The following is a 20,000-nucleotide window of genomic DNA, read 5'->3' on the forward strand; positions in this document are numbered from 1 at the left end:
GGGTGATTGTGTGCGCGGCTTGCCCCTTTTCCGCCCGAGGAAGTTGAGGACCGACTTGTAACTATGTAGCTTCGCCCTTATAGTTTTTGAAAAAAAGTTAATGCAGTGCAGTTGATTACTACTGAAATAGTACTCCATGTTTTTACCGAGATTAGTGTGGCGGGGAATGTTGCAGAGTTGATACATGAATGGGAGTTTTAGTACAAGCGAACATTAGTTTGGCGACAACCACCTGTGAGTGTCTTGTGATCGCGTAGTGCTGCCTCCAGGTGCTGGCAGGCCCCTGTGGTGATGGGGGCCGCGCTGCACATACTGCTGCTCATCGCTCACGCAGCCCTCGCCGCCGCCACCAAGGCAGGTGAGTACAGCACAGGTGAACGCAGGGCGGCTCTCGGCCCGGGCTGCTACTGGCGGGCGAGGCTGACACGCACTGCCTCTCCTGTGGGATTATATTTGTAACTGTAATTGTCACACCTAATTTACTGAGTAGATAACAATTGCAAAGATATTGGCGTTTTTTTTTTTTTTTACTCATTTTTCATTTTTTTCTTCAAATTTTGATGTTTGTTGGAAGCACCTCGGCAAACAAAACTATTTTTCTTTTATATTTTCAAAAGCTAACAGCCAGCCGATGCGCTTTCAATTAATCTGTTTGACGTTTCTGTTGTAAATCACCAGTTTATCTCTGCCTCCTCCTCCTCCTCCTCCTCCTCCTCCTCTACCTTCCCTCCAGAGCTAGCGATTTGCAACTGAAAAATGAAAGTAGATTAAAAACAAAAGGAAAAATGAACTAAAATGATGATTGTAAGGTATCATTAAGAGGGATTTGTGATGGAAATGGTAGGCACGGTAATGTAAAGGTCAATATCTATGCATAGTTACATATTGATTTATCGTAGTTGACCTCCCAAGTGAGACAGACAGGTGTAGTTTCGTAATGGTGCCGCCACTGTAGGGAAGACGTGGTATACTTTGTTAATCTTTTATTGTGATGCAGCACTTCGGCCACGTCACGTCATATTAGTTATTATTGGGCTGCGTCTGTCTGTCCGCAGTTAGTTACTCAGTTATCACAATACTCACCTTAGTTAGTTGGTGGGTCGCGTCTGTCAGTCTACCAGCAGTGATTTACCGACACATCTATCACAATAGTCACTTTCGTCATTACTCACTGGGTTGTCTCTCTCAGTCTACCAGGAGTTACTGAGTTACCACGATGCGGACTTCATGTAGACATTAATTATTTTACGTTTACATGCGTTATTTCAGTTTGCCTTAGTTGCACGTTTGTGTGTGTGTGTGTGTGTGTGTGTGTGTGTGTGTGTGTGTGTGTGTGTGTGTGTGTGTGTGTTAGACTTTTGAAATAACTCAAAGGAAAGCAAGTGTTAAGCGTTTTTACAGAGATACAGTGTCCTGAGTTGGTTACACAATCACCACGGTCTCGCCTGTTCATGCCTCCACCATTGTGCGTGTGTTAGACTGTATTGGAATTATAGAACTAGCACATAAGAAAATGTTGAGTTTCTGGAACACGCGAGTACCTATGATTTCTGGAACTGTTTCTTGTTGCAATCCTTAGTCTCGCTTGTTCTTACCTCCAGGAAATTGTTGAAGCAGAAGATATTGAAGTAACCTTGAAACCTGGAAGCTAAAAAGACTAACAGTTTTTTAGATGCACTGAAAATGCTCTGCATTTTTAAGCAGACTGAAAAATGTTACGTTTTTTTTTTGAGAAAAAAATCCCAACTCTTTTTGGCAAGACTGAAAAAGGGCCAACATTTTTTGACACAATATTTAAGTGAGTGGTTACTAAGTCTTGCTTCATGTGTGTGTGTGTGTGTGTGTGTGTGTGTGTGTGTGTGTGTGTGTGTGTGTGTGTAATCCTACATCGTATCTCTATTTTTAATAGACAGTAGTGGAAATGAGTGAGGTTTTCAGAGGTATTTATCAAGGACAGCGCATCATCAATGAGAAGACACGCATGAAAACCCGACCTGAGTCTGGTCTTTGATAAAGGTTCTGGTGAGAAAACAAGCAAAGCAAAATAACTTTTAACACATCTAAACATATTACAAAGGTTACAAGGGTGATTTTTTTTCTCAACCAATGAACTTTATTCTTAAACCTTTCGTCTTATTCTTGCAATTAACAGGCTCAAGTCGAAGTTACTGTAGTTTTCAAAGGTTATTAATGATTTTAGGGATAGAGTATTAATGACCATGCATCTTCAATGGGAAAACACGCATGAAAACCCGACCAATTATCTGTGTGGCCTTTGATAATAGTTCTGATGAGAGAACAAAGCGTTTAAGAACGCGAGCCATTAAGCGCTCTCCCTTGTTATACTCGTAAGCTCTTTGTGTGCTGGCACACTGCAATGAATGAAGTACAGCAAATGTAGCAAGGTAGATTTTACAAGCGAAAATGTGAGGTTTGTTTTATTTTGAGTTGCTTGCAGTGCCTATGGTTAACCCTGAGGAAGATGCTATAATCTCATGGAGTTATTTAGTTTAACCACTACGCTGTGTAATGAATGAAATGTAACAAATATAGCTAAACTTTTTTTTTACAAACTGAGATGCGAACTTTGTTTTATTTTGAGTTACTTTTTTTTTTTTTATGTAGGAGGGGCACCGGCCAAGGGCAACAAAACTGTAATAAAGAAAAAGGCCTACTGAAGTGCCGATCTCCGAACAGAATCAAAAGCGGTAGTCAAAAATTACAGGATAAGTGTCTTGAAGCCTCCCTCTTGAAAGATCTCAAGTCATAGGAAGGAGAAAATACTGAAGCAGGAAGGGAGCTCCAGAGTTTACCTACAGTTAATTCAAAGGAAGATGCTATGATTTCATGGTTATTTAGTTTAATAAATACGCGGTGTAATAAATTAAATATAGCAAATGTAGCATGTTGTTTTTACAGACGAAGATGTTAAGGGTTGCTTACATTTAAGTAACGGAGTCCCAAAAATTAAGCTATAGAAACGTGGTATAACTTTTAGAGGTAACTTAGCTCAATCATTACACGGGGCAATAATGTAGCAAAATATTTTTAGAGAAAAGATATGTTTCTTTCTATTCAAAGTTAGTTGTAGTGTCTATAACTAACCAATAGAAAGATGATATAATTTGAAGAGGTAATTTAGTTCAGTCAATACACGGTCTCAAGTTAGTTCCGTGAGGGTGTTGGCAGACTGCTCTGAATTGTGGTAGAGACTTGCAGAAGGAAAAGGAAGGAAAGGTAGCAAGAAATCGATAAAAAAAAAAAAATATCAAACAGCTTTCCAATATACAGGCGTTTATTTCTTAAGGTGATTACTTTCTTAATCGTTACTGTGCTGTCACGTTTGTTCTTAACTGCTTGTGTGTGTGTGTGTGTGTGTGTGTGTGTGTGTGTGTGTGTGTGTGTGTGTGTGTGTGTTTCGTAGGTTATGATATTATAATACCAGTGCCGTTATGTATATTTAACTCTTAGAAAAAAAAAATTTTCCTAAACGGTTATAAGCATTTCTCTAAGCAATTTCCCTCGAGAGAAAAATATGGCAACCGCTTTCCTACATACAAGTAAAGGCATAACTTCTAGAATTAATATCCGTCATAATCATTAACCTATCTCACTATCTCTCAATTCTTACCTTCTTGTGTGTGTGTGTTAGCAGACTATAGTACTTCCAGTGTAACGTGCATTGCCTCCCTCACTCACTCTCTCGCTAGGGATACAAAAGGCACCTCATGCTGGGAAAACACAACGTATGATCGCCAGTTCCCTTGTGTTGGGGCTTAACAGGAGGTTGTTCCTTACCATTAGCGACCGTGCCAGGGAAATGACCGCGACGTTACGAGGTGCAAACTTTGTGAAGAACGCTGCCGCTACTTTTTCCTCTCTTCCTACCTGGGATAAACTTTGCGGGTGTGAAAGGAAATCTGAAAAAAAACGGTGCTGGGTTTGCGGGTGGAGGGAAGGAAAGAGGAGGTGTGGTGTGGTGGGTAAAAAGTGCAATGTTGAAGGAAGGAAAGTTATGTGTTCGAGTTGAAAGGAAAGAAGTGGAAATTAAGTTAACGAAGTGGGGAAGAAAGTGAGAGTGAGAGTGAGAAAGAAAGAAAGAGGAAAAGAGAAGGAGAGAAGAGAAGTCCGGATTTGTGCTGAGTGAATCTGAAATTAATTAAGTTACGCAAAGGCTAGTAATAACACACACACACACACACACACACACACACACACACACACACACACACACACACACACACACACACACACACACACATGCGCGCACAGGTAGATAGATAAATACATTGATAGATTGACATCACACCGTACCACACACACACACACACACACACACACACACACACACACACACACACACACACACACACACACACACACACACACCCCTATACATTACCTCATAAATACACACATACACATCAAACTCAAACGTATTAGTCATACACGCATGATATAAATTTAGCCAACAAACTACACAGGGACATGCAAAGCGTACACTGCACAACACAACACCACACTTCATTACACAGCTGGGAGGTGCGTGTGTGTGTAGTAATGCATACTTTTATTTCTTTCTTGTTGTCCTCGTTATTTTTCTCCAGCTATTGTTGTTGTTCGGCTCCTGTCTTTTCTTCGTCCTCATCCTTTTTTGATCCTGTTCTTGATCTTATTCTTGTTCTTCTTTTTCTCTTCTTTTCAACTACTACTACTACTACTACTACTACTACTACTACTACTATGAAATAATGTGTAAAAATTGTATCACACTTAAAATTTGCCATTATCTACGTCTAGAGTGGACATGTTACTAAACCACCACCACCACCACCACCACCACCACCACATACACACGCACTTAATAGACTCCGCCTCGTGAAAAGTGCGCTACGTTTTGATGATAATTTTTCCCCCGTGAGGTATTTGCGTGAAAGGGAGCAGCGGCGCGGCGTGTGTAATATGATCGATGGCAAATTGAAGAGTCTAGGGTGTGGGAGATAAAAAATAGTGTTGGCAGGGAGTTAATTTTGACGTGAGCCTCGGGGCGGACGGGGCTGGGCGAGTGCTGCTTATGATGTTAGTGCTGTCACGGGGCGGGGAGTGCTGGGCTTGCCTTGCTTGGGGGAATGGGGGAGGAGGGGGTGAAACACGCTATGGTTATATGTACCGTACCGTACTTTGATAAACACGCTATGGGTAGACTGTTATACTTTGTTACTCGTGTGATTTTGCTGCTGGTTGTTGTTGGAGAGTGGATGTGTTGTTCTTTGTGTTCTTTGTTGGTGGTTTTTGTGTTTTGATTTATTTTTATGCAGTATTTGTGTATTTCCGGGATGTAAACTATATTTGTAATAGTGAAATGTTAAAGGCTGCTGCCGTGGATTTTAACTTAAAGTATGGAAAATGAAAATGTGCCTTTAAAACTCAGACATTATATATAAAATGGATACGTGCTATGTATATTTTCGGTGTTCCTGATGGTAAAGTGTTGGTGAATGCCTCCATAGACTTAACAATGTATGGAAAGTACCAGTGTGCAAACTTAAGTGATATTTTTGAAGGATAAGTGTGTTATTGAATGTTCAGAGGATGTTATAGATGGATGTTCTTTGAAATATAGAAAATGTTAACGTGCCTTGAATCATAAACTGAAATACTGTTGTTCTTGGTGTATAAAGTGAAGGATGCTGCTCTTAATGCTGAAAAACAGAACGTTGAATATTGTAATGGCTAAAACTTCAAATGATACTCAGGGGAAAGTGTAAATGTGAAGAGAATCTCAGCAGAAAATGACTAGATACTGTGGAGGAAATTGTGGTGATTCGGTGAAGAAAAAGTCATGTATAAAACTGAAAACTAAACACAAGTGAATAGCAGAATAAAAAGACTACAAAGGGAAAATTAGATTGGAGAAGGAAAGTGCAGTAGAAAAGTAAAATTAGATCTCGAGAAGAGGAAAACGTAGGTAAACGGATGTAAAGGGAGAAAGAAAGAATGATACAATTTAACTCCACGAAAAGAAAGTCGGCTAAAAAAAAAAACCTAGACTTGAAAGTAAAAAAAGAAGAAAATAGAATTCCAGTGAAAAAGACTAAAAAATGGAAAAATGCCGGACTAAAAAGCGACTAAAAAAAATAAATAAATAAATAAGCAAGACATTTCTATTCCAAAAGAGAGAGAAGAAAAAAAAGTTGATAACCAGGAGATGGAAAGAGAAAATGGAATCCGACGAAAAAAAAAATGCTTCTAAGGAAAAAAAAAAAAAAAGGAGAGGTAGAAGACCAGACATCAAAGAAGAAAACTTACTAGACACAGATAAAAAAAAAAAACGCAATTCCAGAAAAGAAATCTCCGAAGAAAAAAAAAAGGTGAGGTTTCGAAAAAAAATATTAACCATGATAAGGAAAGAAAAGAAGGAAAAAAAACGAAATACTGATAAAAAAAAGTCACTGTAAAGGCAGAATGAGAAAAAAAGAACGAGATTATTTTATTACTGGGAAAAGATGATAAGAAAAAAAAAGCAACAAAGAAGAAACCAAATCCTGTTAAAGAAAACATGAAAGAAGGAAGAAAAGAAGGAAAGAAAGAAAAGAAGCGAAATTCCAGCAAAAGGAAAGTCAAAAGGGTGAAAAAAGGCTCCGAAGGGGAAAATAAAGAAAGTAAATTAGGACTACATCAAAACACGAGATAGATAAGCGACGAGGGAAAAAAATAAGGAAACGAAATTACAGGAAAAAAAAGACGCGAAAAGGAAAAAGATCGAAAAAATAAATTACCTACGAGAGGAAAGAAAGAAAAGAAAGAAATAACAACAGAAAAACACGAAACAAAATTGAAAGAAAAGTTACTCGTTAAAGGAAAAAAAAAGAAAAAAGAAAAAAGTACATACAAGTTTCTAATGACAGAAAAACAAGGAAATGTACGACAGGCAAAATTACATAATGATGAAAAAAAGTTCAGAGATGAAAAGAAAAAAAAAACGTTTGGATAAGATCTTAGGAAAAGCAACAGCAAATAATGAAGAGTGGTAAGAAGAAAAGACTGGAAAATTTAACGATCAGGTGAAATCGTGTGATAGGAAAAGAAAACCACATATGGAGAAAGAAATCGTACCTGATAACGAGAGAGAGAGAGAGAGAGAGAGAGAGAGAGAGAGAGAGAGAGAGAGAGAGAGAGAGAGAGAGAGAGAGGCAAAAAAGACTGGAAGAAACCGACTTGGTAAAGGGAAAAAAGAGGAAAAAAGTGACAGGGGAAAACGAGATCTCGGGAAAAAAAAACAAAAGGTAAGCTAGTAATAAAAAAATAAATAAATAAATAAAAGGGAAAAACTAGAGATGAGAGACGGGAATCAGATGTCGGAAAAGAAAACGGAGATAACAAGAATATAAAGAAAAAAGTGGGGAAGAGGAAACTAAACAAAAAAAGAAACAGGAAAAAAGTCAAGAATAAGACTAGAAGAAAGAGGAGTAAAAAAAAGAAAGAAAAGAGGAGGAAAAAGGAGAAAAGAAAGAAAATAAAATAAAAGAAAAGAAAAAGAGAGGAAGAATGAACAAAGAGACAAGAAAGAATTGAGAACTAGACGAAAGAGAGAGAGAGAGAGAGGAGCAACAAGAAAAACGTGACAAGAAGAAAGGGATATAAGAAAACAACAACAACAACAATAGCAACAAAAGTGTCAAGAAAACAAGACATCGAAAAAGAAAACGGAGAAAGAAGCGGCAGCAGATAACCACACGAGCTGAAGAAAACGTAACAAGTAAATGGGGAGACTCGGCTAGACTTAGCGAGGCTTGGCGGAGTAAGGAGGGATAATGTGTCTCGATATTGGAAGGCAGTGATTGGCAGCGAGATTATTGGTGACTGAAAATTTCATAGAGTAAAGAACTTGGCGGCAAGTATATTAAGTGCGAGAGAATAAGCTGACACGAATACCACCTTTGTGAGAGGAGGGGAGTGAGAGAGAGGGAGGGGTATGACACTAAAGAGAGTAAGAAAAAAGATCAGGTGAAGAAAAAGGTTAAAATTCTAAAGAGGTGAAGAAAAAAAGTGGAAATTCTTAAAAAAATAAGGAAAGATGAAGGAAAAAGGAAAGAGTGAGAGATAAAAAGAGAGGGAGAAACAAAAGAAGAAAAAAGGGAGAACACGAGAAGACTGAAAAGATCAAACGATAAAAAGGAAGAAAAGAAAAAAAAACAGAGAGAGAGAGAGAGAGAGAGAGAGAGAGAGAGAGAGAGAGAGAGAGAGAGAGAGAGAGAAGCCCCGTATGATATGATGTCATTGTGTGACGCCGCTCAGTGTTGGGTGCTGTGTCGTACTGATTAATATCAACACGAGCTCTTCTTTACGTGAATACTGTGCGTTAGTGAGGTGAGGGGCGTAACACTGCATAGAGAAGGCTTGTGCTTGCTTCCTTTACGCGAATACTGGCTTAGTGAGTGTCAAGGGTGTAAGATGGTGAGGTACAGGAATTGATGGTGCTTACGGGATCTGCTTGGCTTCATTGTGAGAGATTTAATGTTTGTTGTGCAGCTTTCTGCAGAACAAACATTTTGTGTTTTTTTTCCCTTGAGTTGCGACAATAATCTCTTAAACTCGTGTCTTAAGTTTGGTATTGTGTCCGTAATCTCTTCCTTCTGAGATGCACGAGTGTCATAATCAAGTTTTCGTGTTTCTGTTTGTCTTTTCCTCCTCCTATTTGTTGCTGAATCTCGACAGTTGATAATTGGATTCGAAATTGTCTTGTTGGATGTGGTACTTCTCTCTCTCTCTCTCTCTCTCTCTCTCTCTCTCTCTCTCTCTCTCTCTCTCTCTCTCTCTCTCTCTCTCTCTCAACGAAGCTTATATATTTTTTTGTTTGTCTTTTTCTGGCTCTTGCAGGGTGAAGTGTTTCGCTGCCTTGTTTAAATTCCTTTCAGCGGGTTCAAATAAAAGCTATGTTTTTTTTTTTACTGATGTTTTATGGTTCTATTAACAGGAGAAAAGTGTCTGAATAATTCTAGACCATGAATAAGAAACTAAACCGATAATTCGCTTGATCGGTTTCTTTAAAACAGTCATTATGAGTGAACAAAATTACAAAATAGTGAGTCAGCCAGAAAAAGCTTTTGGTACTTTTTAAGTTAGTTTTATTGTTCAAGTGATACAAAGAAAGCTAAAAAAATTAACACCATTAATTGTAAAGATAATCATAGCTATTAATTCGTATAGTTTCAAATCCAATCCTTTTGAGAGAACGGCTACAAAAATACAGGTCTTTGTCATGCATGAGGCAGCCAGTGCAGAGCAAATTAGCAACAGAATGATGCATAATTGAATGAGCAAATAGCGAGTTTTTAAAAGAAAGTAGAGAAGTAAGTGGACGAACATGGAGCAGGTAAACACAACATTTATGAAGGTAAATACAAGTAAAGGAAAGACGCTAGGAATATGTGGAGGTGAATAATGAAAGTAATGCACGAAGGCTGAGTTAGGAATGGCATAGTAGGAGTAATTTACGTCTCTGAGGGAGGACTGTGAATGGAGATTAAGTAGTTGAGTGAATGGGCAAGGGAAAACTAATTAGGGGGTTAAGGAAAGTTGTGTGCTTAGTACTTAAGTAACGCTCCATTTCCTGCTTGTTTATTTGTTTGTTTGTTTATTTAGTTTGTGTCTACGTATGTTATATTGACATTTATACCAGTATGTTTTGTTTTTTCTTTCTTTTAATGTCTCTTTTCTTTCTCATTTTTACTTTATTTCTTTTCTTTTGTTTATTTTGTGTATTTACTTTTTCAGTCGTAGAAGAAACTGATCCTTGGCTTCGAAAAATTAAAAACAGCACTTGTACCTTCCTATAACATTACACTACAACACTTAAACCAGCAAGACTGTAAGAGTGTGACGACTTTCTGAGTGAGGATCATCCTTCCTGATGCCTCGTAGTGCTCCATCGCGGCCCTCAACCTCCCTCCAGCTCTCATAGCCCTGGAATCCCGAACGATCCCTTAAGTCTTAGGTCCATATTCTGAAACACTTCTGCCTGCACGTCGACTACTTTCAGAAGGCTTTATTTGAAGTGAAGCGTGTCTCTAAGGGTATCTTTATGGTTCTAGTGACAGATTAACAAGAATTTTGCATTACTGAATGGAGAAACACACTTGAGAACCCGACAAATTGTTTTCAAAAGGGTGTAGTTAAAGTGACGCGGGTTTTTAAAAGATGTTTTTTAAAGGTTTTGCTGATAGGTGAACAAAATATTCATGTTATTAACGCGGGAAACACACTTGAAAACCCGGTAATTATTTTCAAAAGTTAGTAATTGAAGTGACGCGGATATTTGAAGATGTTTTTTCAAGGTTTTAGTGATAGATGAACAAGATTTTTACATTATTGACATCGGAAACACTTTTGAGAACCCTGCTAATTACCTCTCTTACCTTTGAAAACAGTCACGTTGAGAGAGCAGTATTTCTGAACACGGGTGATGGCCCTGGTAGGTACATCGCGTCTCTTTCTCCCTCCAGCCGTGAAAGCCTTGGGAGTTTGAACGATCCTCTAATCGCCTCCTACGGTGAGATTTAATCCGGGAGTTTACGAGTTCGCGTGGCCGATCCTCCCTCCAATCCCGGTCTTGTCTGTCTTGTGTTGTAATTAAAGACTCGAAATTATGATGTGGTGTTAAGTGTTTTCGCAGGTAATATATTTAGTGTTTATTGGATAGAGGTGTAAGTTATTAATAATGTAAGGTTGTAAATTAATGCTGCTTTTTTTTTTATTCAAGTTTTCTTACCTGACTCCTCTCTCTCTCTCTCTCTCTCTCTCTCTCTCTCTCTCTCTCTCTCTCTCTCTCTCTCTCTCTCTCTCTCTCTCTCTCTCTCTCTCTCTCTCTCTCTCTCTCTTTGTTTTTTCCTTCCTCTCCTATTATCTCCCTCTTTTCCTCTCCCTCCCCTCCTCTTCTCTCCTCTTCTCTCTCTCTCTCTTTGCTTCTACTTTATCCAACCCTCCAAGTTTCTTCTTCCTCTTCCTCCCCTCTTCTTTTCTTCTCCCTTTTCCTCACATCTTTCCTCTTCCCATCCAGTTCCCCTCTTTCTCCTCACCCAGCTATCCAAATTTCTTCTGTCTCCTGTTTCGCTTTCCTGTTATTGTTTTTCTCCCTTCTCCTCTCCCTTCCCCTCACGTTCTCTCACTCCCCTCTCACCTTTCCCCCTTCCCTCCTTATCGCTCTCCTATCTTCCCTTTTATCTTCCCCTTCCTCTGTTCCTCTTTTCATCTTATCTTTTTTTCCCATTTACTCCTTACTACGTCTCTCTCTCTCTCTCTCTCTCTCTCTCTCTCTCTCTCTCTCTCTCTCTCTCTCTCTCTCTCTCTCTCTCTCTCTCTCTCTCTCTCTAGCCATTTACCATCATCGGTCTTTTTTTTCCTACCTCCCTCACTTTCTCTGTTTTTTCCCTTCTTTTCTTTCACTCCTTCATCCCCATCGTGTATTGATCGGTGACACGTGCCATGCAGTACGTGAATAGTGAATGAAAATGGGGAAGGTACGTGTGTGTGTGTGTGTGTGTGTGTGTAGGGGGAGGGGTGAGTGTAGTTATGTAGTTAGTGGTGATGGTGATGATGATTGGATATGAATAATGAAGAGTATTGTAAGAGATTGTGTGTGTGTGTGTGTGTGTGTGTGTGTGTGTGTGTGTGAGTGAGCTTGCAACTGAAGAAGGATTACCAGAGCATTGCGGGAAGGGCGCTGAATGGTGAGAGAGAGAGAGAGAGAGAGAGAGAGAGAGAGAGAGAGAGAGAGAGAGAGAGAGAGAGAGAGAGAGAGAGAGTGTAGGGGCAATAGCATATGTCCTCACATCTCTCTCTCTCTCTCTCTCTCTCTCTCTCTCTCTCTCTCTCTCTCTCTCTCTCTCTCTGGGAAGTGTTGTAGAGACGTTATTGGAAAACTGTATCTACACCTTCTTGTTTACCTTTGTTGTTCGTTCTGTTGGTGAAGGGAACATGGAAGGACGTGGGATTTGTCGTTGGTATCAATGAAAGATAAAAAAAAAAGAAGAAAATATAAAGTAAATAAATGAAGTGTAGATAACGCATGTTGCCGATAAGAGAAATTGTGATGAAGAAAATATGAACAAAGGAAGAAAAAATAGAAAGCTTGTGTGTATGTGTTGTAGATAAAATAAATAGAAAAAAATAGAAAAAAATAGAGTAAATGAACAAGAAATACGAAGAAAAAAAAATTGTATATCTTATAAGTAACGGAAATAACGATACAAATGAAAATAAATAAAAAAATAAATGAATAAAAAGTAGAGGAAAGCTTGTAATATATGTTGTCGTCGATAAGATAAATAATAAAAGAGAAACACTTGTATTTTCTGTTGTTGTCTGTTTGTTTGTTTGTGTTTGTCTGTCTCACTTTTTGTATGCTTTGCTCTATCGCCTTTTTATTTATTTATAGAAAAGAAAACTTGTATATTTATGTGGGTTTGTTTACGAGTCTCTCTCTCTCTCTCTCTCTCTCTCTCTCTCTCTCTCTCTCTCTCTCTCTCTCTCTCTCTCTCTCTCTCTCTCTCTCTCTCTCTCTCTCTCTCTCTCTCTCTCTCTCTCTGTGTGTGTGTGTGTGTGTGTGTGTGTGTGTGTGTGTGTGTGTGTGTGTGTTTACGTCTGTCTGTTTTTCTATGTCTGTCTGTCTGTCTGTCTGTCTGTCTGTCTGTCTGTCTGTCTCGTGTTATCGCGGAATTTGTTTTTTTATCATCTATTTCTTGCAGTTATCAGTATTTGTTTGTCCGTCTGTCGGTTTGTCTCGCTGTTTCCAGAAGTCGGTCTAGTGTGTAACTTTCTGCGTCACAATGATTTTATTGATCTGGTGCTGTTGCTGTTATTATTATTATTATTATTATTATTATTATTATTATTATTATTATTATTATTATATTTAGTTTTCAATGTTCATTCTTGCATTCCACATTCATCATAAAAAAAAAGGTTTTACACAAATCTGATCGCTATTGTTTCTTTCATTTAGCTTCTTTCATATGACAACAACAACAACAGTAGCAACAACAACATCAACAACAACAAAAACAACAAATGGAAAGACTAGACAAACGTGTTATTAGAAACGTGAAATTGTTGTAACTTATTTTGTTGGTAGGATTTTTTGTTGTGCTTTTTTCTCTCACTTGCCCTTCATATTTTTTTTCCTTATAGCCAGAAGGTAATCACTTTCACATGAAACAACAGCAACAATGATATGAATTTGTTTGAAGTGTTTTTGTTGGGAGGAATACTGACGGTGCTTAAGTTTTTTTCTTCCTCTCCTTTTTTTCCTTTAAGAGATGTGGAATTGAATTGTTTTTGTCTGGAGAAATCTAGAATGTTGGTTAAGTTTTACGTCCCTTTCCTTCCTTTTGTTATTATTATTACTATTATTGTTGTTGTTGTTGTTGTTGTTGTTGTTGTTGTTGTTGTTATAAGTAATAGGAGTAGTAATCGTCGTCGTCGTCGTAGCAATAGTAATAGTCGTATTATTATTATTTTTATTATTATTAGTTGTAGAAGTCGAAGTAGTAGTAGTAGTAGTAGCTTTTTTAGGGACAAGGTTCAATGATAACGTTTCACACACGTGAACATAATTATTTACATTTACTTATTTATTTATTTATTTACCTATCTTTTATGTCTTTACCGTGCCTTCACTGGAAGCCGCGGGTGTGATCAGTGTAATTCATGGCAAATGCCTCGTTAATGAAGGTGAATTTGTACAAGTCCTGCGTTTAATCGAATTTGGGATTGGGTCATTATCGTCTCTCGTCTAATTAACCTGCGCATTACGTGGATCCACCAGGTAAATAATATTCGCACTGATCACACCTGCCTACCTGCCTTGTGTCCTTCGTAACCCTGCCCTGTTCCTAAAACCTGAATCTGAATTTCTCCTCACCCTTGTTTTCCCTTAAATTTTCTTCTCCACCAAGGGCTAAGGACTAAGAGTGTGTGTGTGTGTGTGTGTGTGTGTGTGTGTGTGTGTGTGTGTGTGTGTGCTGCTTTTTGTCTGGGCCGCCTCGTGTTTGATTGCCAGCCTGTTATATAGAAATAGATAGAATAGTCTTCCCTTGTAATTATTTTGAACTGTTTTCTTTTATCTTGTTTTCATGTGGTGCTTTCATCTGTTTCCTTTGTTACTCTCACCTTCTCCCTGATTTCTTCCTACTTTTTTTCCTTTATTTTTCTTTGTTTTGTACTGAATATTTCTTGCCTTCATCTGGTGACCTCCCTGCCTTTTGAGACCGTCACCTTCTCCTTAAATCTCCCTCTATCTTCTCTCGTCACCCTTCTCTTCCTTTTCTTTTCCACTGCCCTAACTTGCCACTAAACCCTACCTCGCTTTTTCCTATTTGTGTCTTTCCTTACTATTTTTCCACAGCCTGCATTATTTATCCTTGTCTCACTTTGTTTTCCTTTGTTTCTCCCTGTTTCCTTTGCAGACTTCCTATGTAATCTTCCTTGATTCCTCTTGTCTATGTACCTTGTAAATTTCCTGCTCTTGTTTTCCTTTCCCTGGTTTCCTCTTTTCTCCTTTGTAAACTTCATAACGTATCTCCCTTATTTCCTCTTGTTTCCCATTGTTTATCTTTCAACCCTCATGCACTGTCCTCTTTGCCAACCCTTATCTCCCCCTCCCCTTGTAACTCGCTTGTTCACCTTGCAGTCTGCGCCTTACCCTCCCCTCTCCCCTCTTAACACCGTCCCTATCTCCTTATCTACCCTTGTTTTCCCGTTATTTCCATTTATCTTGCCTTATTGTATTAATTTCTTTTCCTTGCTTGTAATTTTAATGGCCTGTTTCCCTTGTTTATCCCTTGTTTCCCCTTACACTGTTGTCTCGTCTTCCTTCCCTACCCTTTGCAGCCTTGTTATTTTTGTGCCTTTTTCTTACCCCCTTTTAACATTGCTTCCCCTGTTTCCCCTTGCCATTTTGCCTTGTTTTCCTTGTTACCTGGTGTCCTTTTCCCCTCGTGTTTCCCTTGTCTTCCTCTTGAACCGTTCTATCTCTCCCCTTTTAACATTGCTGTCTCTGTTTCCCCTTCCATATTCCACTTATTTCTTTTGTAACATTGCTGTCCTTTTGACCTTTCTTTGGTTATTAGCCTTTTATCATTTCCTATCCTGATTCCTCATGTTTATTTTGTCTCGTCTTCTTTTCCCTTTTTCATGTAACCCTGGTGGCCTCCTCTTCTCTCGTCGCCTCTTGTCTTCTCTTGTCTTGCAAATCATGTGGCCTTGTTCCTATTACCTCTATTGTCTCTGTTGTCCTTCTCTTCCTTCATCTTTTTCTTTTTCAGTTCTCGTCTCACATTTTCCTTTGTATTGTAAGAGTTCTGTCCTCACCCTTCGTCTTTCCTGTTTTCCCTGTATGCCTTATGACTCTTCTCGTCACCCCTCGCCTCTTCCTTGTCTTCCCTGTAACTCTGGTATCCCTGCCGACCTCCTATAGTTCTCTTCTCTTTGTCTGTATTGAAGATAAACAATAGGATCCAGAATTGTTGAGTGCAGTAATTATGATGCAGTATAATGCTTCCTGCTGCCCCTAATTCCTCGCTATTATTATTTGTGTAGGAGACAGACAAACAGATAAAGACTCAGGTATTGTTCTTTGACATTATTCTGTTCTACTATAACATTTCGTATTATTTAAATATGTTCGTTTTTTTTTATTTCTATGGAAGTGAAATAGAAGAATCTAGCTTTGGTATCTCACATTATTTCCATCTAGTCCAACATTTCGTATCTCTTACCACCACCACCACCACCACCACGTACTGAATATAATAAAATCAAGAACTATTTTCAGACATTTTGATCTAAGTATACCTCACTTCACTTTGACTTCACTTCCCCATCACTCATGCTTACGGTCATCAGGGAGATGGATGAGTGTCTTAAAAGATCTGACGCGGGGGAATTAAATGAGTTTGTTTGTGTGTCTGTTTGTCTTTCTTCATTATATTCTCATTGATTAATCTTTCCTTTTTGTTCCTTTTTCTTTTCAGTACCGATTATGTGTCTGCTCTCCTCTGTCTGTGTGTATCTGTCTGTCTGTCTGTCTAATTGTCTTTCACTATTATTCTTATTGGTTTTGTTTTCTTATTTTCTTTATTGATTATGTGTGTCTATTCTTCTCTGTGTGTATTTTTGTCTTTATTTCTATTTATTTATTTATTTTTTAGTCACGATTCCTGTCTGTTTTCAATTCCATTAACGTTTTCTTTCATTTTTTTTTTCATTATTTGTACTTTGTTGTTTATTCATAGTTATTTTTATTAAGATATGTACTTCTTTGAATTTCTCTCTCTCTCTCTCTCTCTCTCTCTCTCTCCTCCTCTCTCTCTCTCTCCTCTCTCTCTCTCTCTCTCTCTCTCTCTCTCTCTCTCTCTCTCTCTCTCTCTCTTCTATCGATGACAGGTGAGGAAACTTTGCCTCCGTGCTCCTCGCCCACACCTTCCCCTGCAATACTTGATGTGCTCTTGTCTCGTATCTGCCTCCTTCGTCTCTTGTTTCCCTCTTTTCCTGGAGCGTATCTACCTGTGTGTGTGTGTGTGTGTGTGTGTGTGTGTGTGTGTGTGTGTGTGTGTGAGGCTTTTAGATTCTTGTCTATTTGTCTCAGCGTTTCCTCTCTCTCTCTCTCTCTCTCTCTCTCTCCTCTCTCTCTCTCTCTCTCTCTCTCTCTCTCTCTCTCTCTCTCCTCTCTCTCTCTCCTCTCTCTCTCTCTCTCTCTCTCTCTCTCTCTGTGTGTGTGTGTGTGTGTGTGTGTGTGTGTGTGTGTGTGTTCTCTCTCCCTTATCTTCAACTTTATTTATCTGCCTATGTCTGACTGTCCCTCTGTCTCCCAATCTCTACACCTACGAGTATTTGTTTCGATCTGCTTATATGTATGTATGTATGTATGTATGTATGTAATGTCTCAGCCTCATTTCACCACAGGATTTTTTTTCCGATACAAGTATGTGCGTATGTTTGAGCAGCCTTCTTTCATCTCTATTTCGGAGACAACACGAAAAAAAAAACGAAAGAAAATATTTATAATGTTAGTCGCAGTCGCTCTCAATATTTTCATTCACGCATTTTGCTTTTAATTATCACATAAATTAAACAACTGCAAGAACAAAAACAACAGCAGCAACAACAACAACAACAACAACAACAACAATAACAACAATAATAACAACAACAACAACAACAACAGTATTCTCTTTCTCAGATATGAATAACACTCATATACGCAGTCTCGTGTATTATTCTGTATAAAAGATAACAAAACCACATTTTGGTGCTCTCTTCATGTCTTCATGAAATGCATCACTCGATTCATGACACGCATAACACACATCTTCATTCCATTCCTCACACAACACCCTCCTCGCTAATAAACAGCAAAATATAACATGCAGTACCTCATAATGATATGTAAGACTTCATAATACACACATTGATGCATTGCACTTTATTACAGTCATTCATCCTTTCACTCCCACATAAACATTCACTGCATCATGAGGAACACCGCATAACACATGAACAATAATGATAAAGTATAGCAATTTTTAATAATCATGATATTCGTGATTCACATCATCATATACTATACTTCAACAAGACATTGATAATATGCACCTCTTGATACATAATTCGCAAGCACCCTTTTTTTGTTAAGACTTCATAGGGATTACGAGTAACAGTGTAAAACAATAATACCGATCGTACACAACATGTTCGTCATATACTGCACCTCTCACACTCTCTTCCCTCACAGACACAGGTCGATGCCTAAAGATTATAGTGCAACATGCAGTACTCTATATAAATCTTCATAGAATATACATCCCACACTTTCCTGCCTCACAAACAAGTCTCGACGCATCACGCACGCCAGGATACAGCACATCACTCACTCCCTGGTCCTCTGAACAGCGTCGAGACAAAGGAAGCTTCATAGAATCGCCTGAAAGCTGGCCGCAGTGTTTTCCCCGAGCCTTGTGCTGTTTCGCGAACCCTGCTTCATATGCTTCGTGTGGCGCGCCGCTCACCACTCGCGATAAAAGGGAGATGTAGGAAAACAAAACACACACTTCATAGTGTTGTTTTGCCGATGGTATGACAGCAGTTCACGGGGCTGAGGGAATAGTGTTATCAGTGTGTGTATGTGAATGTGTGTGTGTGTGTGTGTGTGTGTAGTGAGGAGTGATAACATAATGCCACATTCTCTCTCTCTCTCTCTCTCTCTCTCTCTCTCTCTCTCTCTCTCTCTCTCTCTCTCTCTCTCTCTCTCTCTCTCTCTCTCTCTCTCTCTCTCTCGTGGTATTTCGTGATGATGATATTGTGGAGACAGAATGTGTAATGAACGTGATGGTGGCGGAACAGAATGGAGGACTGGAGGGGCAGGCAGTGCTGGTGGTGGTGGTGATAGCGGTGGTGATGATGGTGGTGATGGGAGACTGTTGAAATGGTTATGGTGGTGATGGTGATAATGGTAGTGGTGTGGTTTTGGCGGCGGGTGGTGGTGGTGGTGTACGCTTAATGTTAACACTTATATCAACAACGAAATTAATAATAATAATAATAATAATAATAATAATATCCTTGTTGACACTGTTCATGACCACAACATTAAAAACAAAAACAACAGTAATAGTAAACTTTTGAATGGGTGTTTTTGTTACTGGTAGTAGTGGTGGAGGTAGCAGCACCACCACCACCACCTTCACTACCAGCGGCGAGGGATTGCCACTTAGGGTAAAAATTGTTCATTACCGTAATAATGACACCGCGTCGCCTGAGAATGTGTTGTCCCCACAAACACGCGGCCTGGTGGAAGATTCCTGCCGCTTCCTTTTAATAGCTTGGGTAATATTGTTAATAAAGATTCCTGAACCCTTAAGTCTCTTGGAGAATATTGTTAATGAAAAACTCTCTCTAAACCTTTGAAACAGGCTTTGTAATTTCAGGGACGTTCATAGATAGCCTTGTTAAAGATTCCAGCTACCCTATTTTTTTTTTTTTAACTTGTTGGCATCAATAACTTTGGTAATTGTGTTAATAAAAGATTCATAACCTTTAAACTGACTTTTTAATTTTTGGGACTTGCATATACTCTCTCTCTCTCTCTCTCTCTCTCTCTCTCTCTCTCTCTCTCTCTCTCTCTCTCTCTCTCTCTCTCTCTCTCTCTCTCTCTCGATAAGAAAACACTGCATACTATTCTCTCTCTCTCTCTCTCTCTCTCTCTCTCTCTCTCTCTCTCTCTCTCTCTCTCTCTCTCTCTCTCTCTCTCTCTCTCTCTCTCGATAAGAAAACACTGCATACTCTTCTAAAATTAACGAGGCTGACTAATTAACCCTCTTACAACTTGTTACTCTATTTTAATTTAGAATTGAGCGAAACGTAGAGGCTTTTAAGAACTTGCCTTGACATAATTCTTAATAGATTTCAAAAGGGAAGCCATATAGAAATTAATGAAGTAATACAATATTGAACGTAATTAGTTATAAAAAGTTTTACGTGATTAGATGAAAGTACTCGAGATTAAGAGAGAGAGAGAGAGAGAGAGAGAGAGAGAGAGAGAGAGAGAGAGAGAGAGAGAGAGAGAGAGAAGCGGTAATGGTGTATTTAGTTGGTTGCCTTTATGGGTCTACGAGTTTGCTGTTCATCCATTACCTTTTATTAGCGGCGTAGCGTGTGACGATGAGAGGCAAGAAAAATGATGGGGGAGGTTTGCCGCCGCCGCTGCCGTCACCACCACCACCACCACCACCATTACCACCGCTATCTTCACGACTACTAATATTATTGATACTACTACTACTACTACTACTACTACTACTACTACTACTACTACTACTACTGGGTCTGCTACCACCACCACCAGCTGCGATGCTACTAGTTACCAGCAATACCACTATCGCCTCCTCCTCCTCCTCCTCCTCCTCCTCCTTACCCCCGGTGTGAACTGCGTAATTCTGAGTGAG

General features: G+C 39.0%; 1 protein-coding gene across 3 annotated transcripts in view; it reads left to right on the top strand.

Annotated features, from left to right (window-relative positions):
- The window catches only part of LOC135098314 (uncharacterized), a 136,378-nt gene that overhangs the window by 1,368 nt on the left and 115,010 nt on the right, over nucleotides 1-20,000 (top strand). For all 3 annotated transcript variants that reach the window (XR_010266813.1, XM_064000612.1, XM_064000611.1), the window contains exon 1: nucleotides 1-358. This exon is cut by the window's left edge. The gene's annotated coding sequence lies outside the window, so the exon portion shown is untranslated. The remainder of the gene's footprint in view (nucleotides 359-20,000) is intronic.

Source organism: Scylla paramamosain, unplaced genomic scaffold (genome assembly GCF_035594125.1).
Source record: "Scylla paramamosain isolate STU-SP2022 unplaced genomic scaffold, ASM3559412v1 Contig55, whole genome shotgun sequence".
Classification (NCBI taxonomy): domain Eukaryota; kingdom Metazoa; phylum Arthropoda; class Malacostraca; order Decapoda; family Portunidae; genus Scylla; species Scylla paramamosain.